This window comes from Artibeus jamaicensis, unplaced genomic scaffold (assembly GCF_021234435.1).
Source record: "Artibeus jamaicensis isolate MK-2021 breed Jamaican fruit bat unplaced genomic scaffold, CSHL_Jam_final contig_332, whole genome shotgun sequence".
Taxonomy (NCBI): domain Eukaryota; kingdom Metazoa; phylum Chordata; class Mammalia; order Chiroptera; family Phyllostomidae; genus Artibeus; species Artibeus jamaicensis.
The window spans coordinates 15,398,484-15,410,000 of record NW_026521788.1 but is presented as its reverse complement, the minus strand read 5'-3'; the positions used below and the strand labels follow the sequence as shown (position 1 = coordinate 15,410,000).

Sequence of the window (11,517 nt, the reverse complement as noted above, 5' to 3'; positions counted from 1 at the left end):
TTCATTAGAGAGACGCCCCCTTCTTCCTTCTCCAGCCCAATCTACATCTAGTCTGGGGATTGAAAGCTGGGCAGATAAATGGGTCTTTATTATTATCCAGATTTCACATTTCAGATTAGCAAAATGCTTATGTATGATGCCATTAATGGATCTCAAACAGGTAAGCCATCATGTATTAAAAAAACAACATCGTTCCATAGGCATAAGATTTGTAGCAGCATGAGACTTTTTTTCCCTAGGAGTAATACAAGAATAACATTTTCCACCCCAAAGCAGAAGCAGTAGGGGAGCCTTTTGCTATCAGAGACTCTTATTAAATTCAGTCACTGTGAAAAGCAAGATTTTTTTCCTCCTCTTTTTTTAAAGACAACTTAAAATCAACCCAAATTAAAATTAACAAATCAATGGCATTGTAACCTTGATTTATTAGCATCTGAGCCACTAAATTATCATCATACAAAAAAAAACTGCTGGTTTGAAAGGACTTTGCTTTGTTAAATCTCAAGTTAAATAATGGTGCTCAGTGTACTACGTTTTTAGATCTGCCTCATCTGATATTATGAAAAATTCAATACATTGCTCTACAGCAGAAGTCAGGGGTCAGCAAATCTATTACTGTAATGTAAGTAATCTGGCAACCTGCCAACTCTTTCTCCCTTTTATTATTTTTTTAAACACCAAGGCAGATAATTTTATATTTACAAATTCTAAAATCCTCCGAGGCCTTGCCCCTCTTTCTCTACAAAAAGCAGAAGCCTCGCGCTTGAGAAATGTATACGGTGCATGTCCTCATCATTTGCATTTGGTACAAAAGAAGAAAAGACCCTTCATCTTTATTAGGCAACATGCCCCTCCCTCCCCACGGGCAGAGGAGAAATAATGTCAAATCTCATCTGAGTGAGCAACCACTAATGTCTCCTGTATTGATTAATGCTTGCATGGAATGACTGAACTTTTGGGCCAAAACATTTAGCAAACAGTACTTAGGAGGAGAAATGAGAATCCATCTATTTATAAGAGCTCTGGAAAATGATATTATAATAATGTCTGGAGCTGATTTAATCTAGAGAGTGGGGGAAAGAAGGGGGAAATCTTTAGGGTTGCATTTGAACCTCAACCTGGGTACTTCACAGGTGCTTTCATGGTGTTGAAGAAGGAAAACATGCCAGGACTGAGGGCCTGCTGGTGATGGGGAACGGAATATTTTAGGGGCAGAGGGAAATAAAATTGGTGTTCCTTTTAAGGCAACAATGCTACTATTCTTATATTATTTGGTCTTTTTGTGGTGGTGGAAAAGAAATGACATATTGGTTCTTCGGGGGCCTCGGACCTGAATGGATCCCAAATGGAGTCGTTACACCTCCAAGTCGATTCCGAGGTTGACAAACTCGAAGGCTTGGCCGGACATTTCCCTTCTCAGCCAGAAATTGAAAATACAACATTACTGGGAAGTGTTGGAAGCAATCTTTCACCAAATAGGAAGCCAATAAAAGGTATATTTTTCTTTTTGAAGATGAAGTACACACATTCATCAAATAGGGTCCAAAAAGTATAGAAAGTTTCTAATCACACATTCAGCTCTCCTCTCGGGGCCTCAGATCAGGACTCTAAAAGGCCAGAGGAGATTTTGGCAAGAGTCATCAAGATGAAAGTCGAGACAGGTGTGCCCAGTCAAGGTGCAGAGAGGTGCGAATGTCCCCTCGGTGGCCACGATGCTCCTGGAGTTCAGTAGCAACTGTGCTGCTTTGACCCTGTGTTATCATTTTAAAGACAAGCTGCACCTGAGAACAATCTGGGCTCTGGACAAAGATCTCTATTTTATGGTGTGACTTTCAGCAAAGCAGAAACAAGACTGTGCAGCATGTGAGGAGCAACATACTGTAACCAAAAAAGATGAGAAAGAGGCCTCCAGGGTCACCTTCCAATGAGAATGAGCTGAAAGCGTTGAGGCCCAAACCAGGGAGGGAGGCACTGGGCTCACACGCAGGCTGCAGGGGACGAGCCTACGGCAGGACGTATCAGAGCCAAGAAAATGGTGGGGGAGCGCAACATGGACTCTGCCCAGAAGGAAGCTTGCCCATGGGCTGCAAAGGGTAAAGTGTACCAAGCTTTTTAAAAGGGAAGCAGGTATAAACAGCATCACTCATTTGTATTCCAAGCTGACATACCTCAAAGGGATGTGGCCCATTGTTATCAACAGCAGAACATATACTATTCTTATATTATTCAGTCTTTCTGTAGCGGTGGAAAAGAAACGACATATTGGTTCTTCGGGGGTATCGGACCTGATCGGATCCCAAATGGAGTTGTTACAAAGCTCTTGCCACCTGCTCACCAGGGGCTTCATTACCTACTCAAGGGGCAGCAGAAGATGGGGTGGAGAGAATGACCAAAAAAAAAAAGAGAAAGAACTCATGGTGATGGACAATGGTGTGGTGATTAGGTGGGGGAGGTGGTGAGGGGCGTGGAGGAGAGTATAGTGGGGATAAATGGTGCTAAAAAATAAGATAGATCAATAAAACAATAAAAGATTATTCCAAAATAAAAACCCAAGAAAGGAAGGAAGGAAGAAAACCTTTTAAAGGTATTAATTCCATTTGTTCCTAGAAGTGGTGGCAGAGTTATTTCTTAGGCCCATTAGTAACTCTGATACCTACCTCCATGATCTTGGAATGACCATGACCCTAACTAAGCAAAAGTGAAATGAGTAGATGACTGGTCAAATGCAAGCAGCTATTAAGTGCCAAAACTTGAAATCAAACACAGATCTGCCTGCCTCGGCTAGTGTGGGCTGCCTGCATCTCAGTAAGGTAGCTGTGCACCTTTGCACATGGTCTGAGAAGCACCAGTGTAGGGGAGATACTGAAATGATGACCCCTGGGTTAAGGGAATTCCAGCTCCTAAGGAGCTCTTTAAGAAATCAGTGAGACTCCTTTTCTCAGTGGCAACAGACCTGGCAACAGGCCTACGTGGAAACAAAGGGTCAACCCCCTGCAACGAAAGCAGCCCTATGGCTTGGGCACTAAGCACACTAATGCTTTTACAATGTGCCACGACTCTCCAAAAGGTTGTAACCCCAGCTGGGTCAGGCCCAACTTGATGCTGGAGGGTAAGAGAAACTCAGGAACCATACCCTCACCAAATTCCAGCCTACGGCACTTAATCTTAGCAAGTCTGAGTTCCCCACAGTCTACCCTGGTAGACTGGAAGCCCCTGGAGGACTCTGCTTCTATGATGCCTCACCATTTCTAACAGTGTCTAGGTTAATGGTAGCCCCATGTCTTTCAAATGAAGACCACATTGAAAAAAGTTCAAATAGATATTTGAAAAAAAAAAGGCTGACTTTATGCCCCAGGGATTAAAATACAGGCTCACAACAGAGGGCATGGACCACAAACAGACCCAGCCCTCCCTGCGGGATGCCAGCCAGCCAGGGTGGCAGCAATTATTCTTCCCAGTGAGAACAGTGACTGACTCAGAATCAAGCTGCATGGATCCGGTTCCAGAGCAGATGAGCGTCATGTCAAGAATAAGAGACAAATGTAACTTCAGTGTTTGCACCATGATGTAGACCCCACAACGGCAGGTGGGCAGTGTCGATCTGTTCAAACAGCAAACAGCTATGGCATTTAAGCTCCATGCATGGGAGATACCATGGATTCCAGAGCTTCTGAAGTGTTCAACAATCCCCCCACACACACATTTATTACTTTAATCAAACTTTGTAGTAACTTGTGCAAAAGGAAAATGTTCCAAGAGGTTTCCAGTAGAAGAGTTAAGGATATATTTTAATGGTAAACAATCACATTCTTCTGTCATCTGATACTTCTTTTTTTTTTTCCTTTTCTTTTTTGGAAACATGCTTTCTGAATTTTCAATAGTTCCTTTGTGAAGGCATCTGTTACTCACATAATTGAAAAGATGTTTGTGCAGTGGCATGCTTGAGAGTACAGTTATTTAATCTTAATGATAAAGCCCCGAGGACAGAAAAATCATAAGTAGGAACCTCTTGTTATTTATCAAAAAGAAATGGGGCTAAGACACCTAATCTATTCTCAAATTTAAATTCATGCTTGACGAAAACTATCAATAAAACATGGGACCTGTAAAGTTTCTTAAATACGATAGCCAGGTTCAAAGGGAAGTGGGGTGGGGGAGACAGAGTGAAAACAAAAATAAGACAATAAAGGAGTCTGACAAAGAAAAACTGCTGTTTGGCAAGCTTTTTTTCCGGGGGGAGGGGGTGGTGTCAAACAAAGAACTCGCTGTAGTTTACAGCATGACATACACACTGGATTAGTTTGTGCCTGAGGGTGTTTTTACACTCGACTGTGTAAACTCCAACTTCTATTAATTACAACTCGCATTTAGAAACAAATTTAAGAATTTTTAAATAGAGATTTTTCAAAGGCGGCTGTTTATTTTTTTTTTTAAACAGAAACCAGTTTTTCTACTCCGGGGCTTGGCTAGCATTTTGTTTTCCTTTTTAAAGTTTTCTGGAAATATCCAGGCGTTGGAAAGTTATCAGAGCATTTTAGGCTGAATGATATGGAGGGGAGGCTCCTGCTTATGAAATTACCTGGCTGCCCCTTAGTGAGACGTTCTTTACAGATGATAAGAAGCTGCTCCAGGGCCCACTCAACTTAGGACCGTTGTGAGAACAAGCCGGGGGAAGCATAGACAGGAGAGCACTAGTTTAGACCATCCTCAGCCTGCCTAAATCTCAGTGCCTGTCTTAGACTTCCTGGGCTGCTGGTGTTGATAAGGGCCAAGAGGCCTTCTGTGGGGCTGGGGAAAGGGGAGAGATAAGGGTGCCTGGGTGGCCGTATTACAGGCGTGCTACCAACAGAGTGTCTGGCTCTGGCCAGAGCCACCATTACCAAGACATTACCAAGTGTTCAGAAAGGACACACAAGCCCCTAGATTGTCAACTCCACCGTGGGTGAGGATGGGGCATGCGAGTTAAAGGTGAGAAGATAAGCTACAATGTCTGTCTTGGGTGTATCCAATTTGGATTCAGCTCACTAAACAGCCCCTGCTACCACTCCACTCCCCACCTCTTCACTATTTCCTAGAGGAGACTGTCCTTTTTTGTTTAGATTGAATTTAATTCATCCCACCCCTAATTCTTGAGTCCCTGATATGTTTATGATGCTGGCCTGAGTGCACTGAGGAGTCTCAGGAAAGCAATATCACGTGGTCCTTTCCCTCAAAAAGAGTTTCTTTATTGTTTTTTAATTCAACAACTTAATTATTTTAGGCAACTTCTGATGATCTATCTCAAGTTCTAACCTAACCTCTTTAAGATCCAGTTCACATTCTAGATCCCCCTGGAAGACTGCTCATTGCGGTGGGAAATTCTCTTTAATCCATGTTGAATTTTGTATTTATCACTTACTTACCTAAGGTTTTTATGGCCCTACATGTCTAACTCCCTTTCACGTACATGTGGACTGTGAGTCAGATCACATGAGAAGTCAGGTAAGCCAAGGATCACAGCACCCTGAAGTTCCAACGCACTGACAGACCCGCTGGGGGTACCATATTGGGAAGAACTCTCAGGCTGAGTTTAGGCTCATGAGATGCAACATTGTGTCCCCTTAGCCATCTCTACGCAAATGTGGTAGTGTGTGCCCTTCTTCAATGTTTGATAGCCCTATTCTTCTAAACTCTTTGGTTCATACATTTTCCTTACCCCTGACAGCATTTTGTGTAGATGTTCAAAAGACGCCACTGCCCCTCGAGGCCAGCGGCGATGCAAAAAGGCAGTCAAGCAAACGGAAAACCTATCCTGCCCAAGAAAAACTGGCCACTGAACCAGCTTCACCTGTAATCTTAGCCTGCTCTGATAGAGCGACACATCCCAAGAAGTACTATTTACCAGAGTGACACAAATTGGAGGCACCACCACGAGAGCAAGCCAAGCTCGGTCAAGTCCCTAAATCCTGTTCTGGGGCTTGGCTGAATGGAACGGGAAGACGTGATGTGAGGGAGGGGCTTTGCCAAGTGTGTGGCAGCCCATCGCCTAGAACAGGGAGGGCGCAGAACAAGGCAGCCCTGGAAGGCAAGGTGGGGTCCACGGACAGCTGCAGAGGGCGTCTAGCTCAGCTCATGGAAGTGTTTAGATGGACAGTGCCTTTGACACTGGCTCTTTCTTCCTTGCCCTCCCACCGCAGGGCACTGACGCAGACTCAGGATCAGCTTCGTGCCAACAACAGTTCAGTTTTCACAGACCTTGGCCACCTGTGGGCTACCATTGCTTACGCGCATGTCTAGTTCAGCTCATGTAAAATCTCTTCAGAAATACTGGAGCCAATATTTGTAACTCAGGTGATTTCGCATAAAAATTATCTAGAAAGCAAGGAAGGCCTGGAAGCCCAGAGACTGGATCTGCCTGAGGCAGTGTCGGCTGACCCTCCCGGGCCCCCCTGGCCTGGGTTGTGCGTGCCAGTCTCGCACTTTCCCACCAGGCCACCTGCACTACCTCGGCTACCTGCCCCAGGGAACACCTGAGTTTGTGACCACTGGGGTGGAGCGGCGCTTTTCCAACGGCCCAGGGTAAGGACTCATTTCCTCAATGTCCCATCTATTGCCTACTGATGCTTTTGTAAAACACCACAAAAATGAACTATTAGAAAAAAGCAATATTTTAAAAAACCCACAAAAAACACAAGCCTCAATTTTTATTAGATTCAATGGACATAAAGTGTTTCTGGCAGGTCGCTATGTAAGGGTATCAATGCTTATTTGCAGTTGTGCCTGGCTCACCTTGGCCTGGCAGCAAACAGGTCACGGACATGTCAGAAAACCTCTCTGAGTTAACACTGGTCGAGACTGCTAAGGGCCCTCTCAAATCAAAAACACTGTGATCCGGCCTGTGGCTATCTGTAATGTGTATTGATTAACATCAAGGGTATCAAAATGAGCAAGAATCCACCAGTGTCCTGGACGTGAACAGACTCGAACAGAACTGTAAAACGCACCTTACTTTCCCTTGGCCTTTCCCACAATATAATTAGCTGAGTTCCTTGGAACCTGACATATTTTTGGCGTTTATCTTAAAGCGCATACTTATCTCACTGAAGATACGAACCTCCCACACCCTGCCTTACACCTTCTGAGAAAAAAAGGCCGAAGCTCCAGATGACTGTTACTCGGGTTCTGCCCAAACGCATCTGAATTGGGTACAGCTCACCCCAAGTCACTGCAAAGGAAGCCCCTAAGCCACGCGTATGACAGTCTCGCCCAAGGAATGCTCATGGGAAAAGCAAAAGGTTAGGATTTGCAATTGGGCATGACGTCTGCCAGAAGATGAAGTGTAATTGCTCATTTTCCCCACAAACAAACACTTTGTTTCTGATTTTGATTGTCTAAATACTCAGAAAAGCGAGGCATATGTGCGTTTGCCGTAATGCTCCTTTTTCAGTCCCTAATAACAACTGCATGTACTGTACAGAAACGGACCATGTAATTTATTCAGGAAAATCAAAACCAGTAATCTGGTATTCTGCGTAAAGATTTTTTCCCCCTGAATGTGCTTAAAAACATTTAAAAAGAAAACAAATCTGCATGTGAAAACAAAGCCTTTAAAGAGAATTAGTATTCTGGAAAAATCAAACCAAGAGATTTCCATAAAAGTAACCATTTTCCTTTCTGTCCTTTTACTGATAGAAGAAAGCAATTTGAGGCACCTTAAATAGTTGAACAAGAAAGAAAATATTCCCCTCAGCAGGGTCCTGCCCGGGGGCGGGGGGGGGGGGCGTTTTTCTTTGCATTATAATCTTACAGTGACTTTCCCTATTAATTCTGAGCAAGAAATGTCCAGAATGACCACACTTCATAGCTCTTCTGAGTCTGAGACATCCACGTAGCAACAATCTCACAAAAGGAAAACATTAATGCTTTTTATATTGGTGGTCATCTGTAACATGAGCAATTAAGTACAGTCCTAATGGACTATGGCCAGGAGCCTGGTACTAATATTAAAAACTGACAGAGACGAATAGGTTTAGAAGCAAAACCAGGCTGACAAAGCCATTTTTATGAAGTGCTCGGACCTACTTGATTTAAACCAATCAGAGGCAAGTTGGGACGAGTCAGGCCTTCCGCTGCGACAATGATGCATTCACAGGCATTGTAGCATTTCTGCTATGCCTTAAATAAAAACACCCATTGATCCTTTTCAACAACCCACACTTTCATTATTACACTCATTAATAAACCAAAAGTGCACAACTAATATACAAGTAACATTTACGGAGGAACCGGCTATTTTTTTCTTGTTGGAAAGTGAAAACATTTATGGGAAACATGAACCACACTGCATGAAAAATAAATCAGGGGATAATGCAGAGTAGATCACTCATTTCCTCTTCATCTTCCAGGACAGCAAAGCTGAGGGTAGGGGAACAGGAAAAGGACCAAGTTTCTACACCAGAGTGTAAAGAATCAGAGACCAGAGCTGAACCAGGAAAAATCCCCAGGGATCTGTTCTGATTTGAAAGGATTTACAAATTTCCAAGAACGTCTCCAGCGAGATGCTTTCCCACAGCATCCTGACTCTTTCCGACTCTGAACCTTCTTCAAAACGGTGGTCCTTCACCAATCTAGTCATCTGCTCTGTGTTAGCAAGAACGAATGAAATTGGCCACGATCGCTAAGCACAGTTTTAGCCCAGAGCTTCAGCTCTTCTCTGCCCAAAACAGAACTCTTTCAGGTGCCTGGACAGGTCAGAGTGTCCTCTGACTTTCTCTGCTAAAATCAGTCAAGGGAAGCAAGGCATGGAGAGCAGCAGGTCCTCAACTCTACTCCCACCATGACGCACAGGAAGGGTGACGCCTGTGAAATCCTGACGTGTTCAGATGAGGGAGGCATTATCATGAATAAGCATTATTGTAAGTAGTGTCTGAATATATTTTTAAAAGGTCAATCATCTGAAAAATTTGGCCCTTAACTCTTATTAATTACTAATTATTTAAGACGCCCCTATACCTGGTCACAACAATGTGAGGGGCCTGGATGATATACGGAAATGCCAAGGAAGGGTTATGGACCTTGCTCATCACCTGGGGTCAGCTCCGCCCTAAGGGCTTCAGGCTCTGCCCTGAGATTTCCATGCTGGGGGTCCCACTTTGCAGATGGACTATTTGTCTCTCAACCCCAGTTCCAGCCTCTGTGCTCTGTTTGGTGATGTTGGGGCTGGGGTTCTGTAAATTACATCTCATTTGCCATTTCTCTCCTGCAAATGGGGCCTACCAGGGCAGGGGAGAAGAGAGGGGACCTCATTTTTGTATTTCACTTGCTTCATTTCAGTGCCAACTGGACAGTAACTTAGCAGCAGCAGTTGGTTCTAGCCTCTAGCTTCTTTCAACAATCGCAGGGCAGTTTCGATGCATTTCCTCACCAGCCAGGGAGCACAGCCTCCTAGGTCTGAGCCCAGCTCCATGGGGCTGTGAAGCAGCAGCATGGGTTGGGTGCCGCTCCTAGAAGCGATCTGAACCCCAGCGCTGTGGGGCCCACTCCCTGAACGGCTGGGTGGCAACACCTCTTACCTTGATTCTCACAGCCCTGAGAAAACTGATTATTACCTTTGTATTGATGCAGTGCTTCACACCAACTCTTGTTTAAGCAATTCCTATGATAAATTCTCTTTGTTGAACACCTACTGTGATTTCTGCGCTTCTCCTACTGACAGACACTGACCAAGAAAATTCATAATTCAAACTCAAAGACAGAGCTTTTCAAAAAATGGTATCCCGTGGGGAACCAAACCTTTATGAAATATCCATTCTACTCCCAAGAATGAGAAAAGAAATTTTTAAACATCTTTAATAATGCTTCTGAGCTGCTACAGTTTGAGGTATTTCTACTAGAATTTTCCAACTGGAATGGCATTTGGGATTCTGCGGCTCCAAGCAGAGGTAAATCATGAAGCAAAGTACTTCGCCATTTCATTTAAGACTGAGGCTACTTTTATCCACAAAACTGCTTGTGTACTTCACACACACACACACACACATACACACACACCCCACACGTGCGTATAGCCCTAATAAAGTCAATCTTTTTCCATCCCAAACTTTATCTGTTTTTTGATCTTGTGATGCTTTGTAATATGTCTGAATATTTTTTCATTTTTTAACTGGGTGAGGTAGCTAACAGCTGAGATACATTTCTTTTTTTTTCAAATTTTAATTGTTATCCTTTAAGTGTGATGGTTCACTTGTTGTGAACATTTGCACAGCAAGTATGGAAGGAACATTTGCCATCAGAATAGAAGCTATTTGAAAGCACTGTGTTTCCAATAAGAATATTTTGTATAAAGCCTTGAATTATAAGCGAAATCCAAGTGACTATGATACCTCAGATGCTTATTTACAGCACAGTCGCCTGCGAGAGCAAGGCTGTTTGTGCTAGTCCTTCCATGCTATAACCGTGATGTACATGAGCTTCCATGTTAAATACCGAGAGAAACGACCCGCTGAAAAAACTGATGTACTATACTGGAAACAGTGCTATGAAGAGTAATTTGAATTCCTGTTTCTAACTTTTAAAAATCCTCCTGGATTATAACACTGGCAAATAAGACAAATTTGGGGGAATGCTCTGTGGAAATTTTTTGAGGTTACCTAACCCAATTCAGTTTATTATAATTACAAAATAATAACTACTACTACGAATAACTAAGTTTGTTATAACTACAAAAACATTGTAAGTTTCATTGAACAGTTATACTAAAAGAGGCTCTGTGTTAAATGCCATACAGATAAAAATATAATTGCACTCTGAAGAACTATGACTAAGAGCTGATGTGTTAGATAGATGACATTATCTGAAGACTCATTTGTATGATCCCGAGGTGGGTGGTAAGCTTTGGGGTTGAAGTTGAAATGCTAATTGACTATGTGAGGAGCGACAGTCAAATTTACCAGTTGTACTTTAACTTTCTCCAGCTAGCAAGTTCCCTGGCCTGTTTGTTCAGCTGACTGTCTCTGGCTTCATTCCACCTGTGGCCGTTATTACAGCACACGTAGACAGACAGACAGACACACACACAACCTCTACTTGGAGCTCACAAGCTCTGAATTTGAAACCAGGGAGCTGAGTCAGTCCACACTTCAGAAGGGAAATGCCACTGACGAGGAAGCTGGCGGGGTCTAAACAAATTCAGCGCAGGCTTGAAGCACAGAGCGAGGCTAAGGTGCGAGTCTGCTAACTGGTCTTCAGTGTGGAGGCTGACACAGTCCCAGCGCACAGGGAAACCAGTCCTGTGGAGACAGCCCTCAGAGTAGTCTAATGTGGCATTACTTCTTGTTTGCACCCTCATCACCTTCCTAAAGAGGCTGTAACTGGTAGAAAACTAAACCCCACAGAGCTTCCCAAGAAAGGATTTCCTGGGTTGAAGAGCACGGCCACAGCAGAGCAATACCAAGATGGGCAAAAACAAAGAATCTTATCTGAGGCTCATTTCCTTATTTAGAAAGTGCTTACTTTGCAATATGAATACATTCAACATGA

The 11,517-nt window shown here is 43.5% G+C and overlaps 1 protein-coding gene across 3 annotated transcripts in view; it reads right to left on the bottom strand.

Moving 5' to 3' along the window:
• ARID5B (AT-rich interaction domain 5B) overlaps positions 1 to 11,517 on the bottom strand; it is a 177,667-nt gene that overhangs the window by 12,768 nt on the left and 153,382 nt on the right. The window lies entirely within an intron of this gene.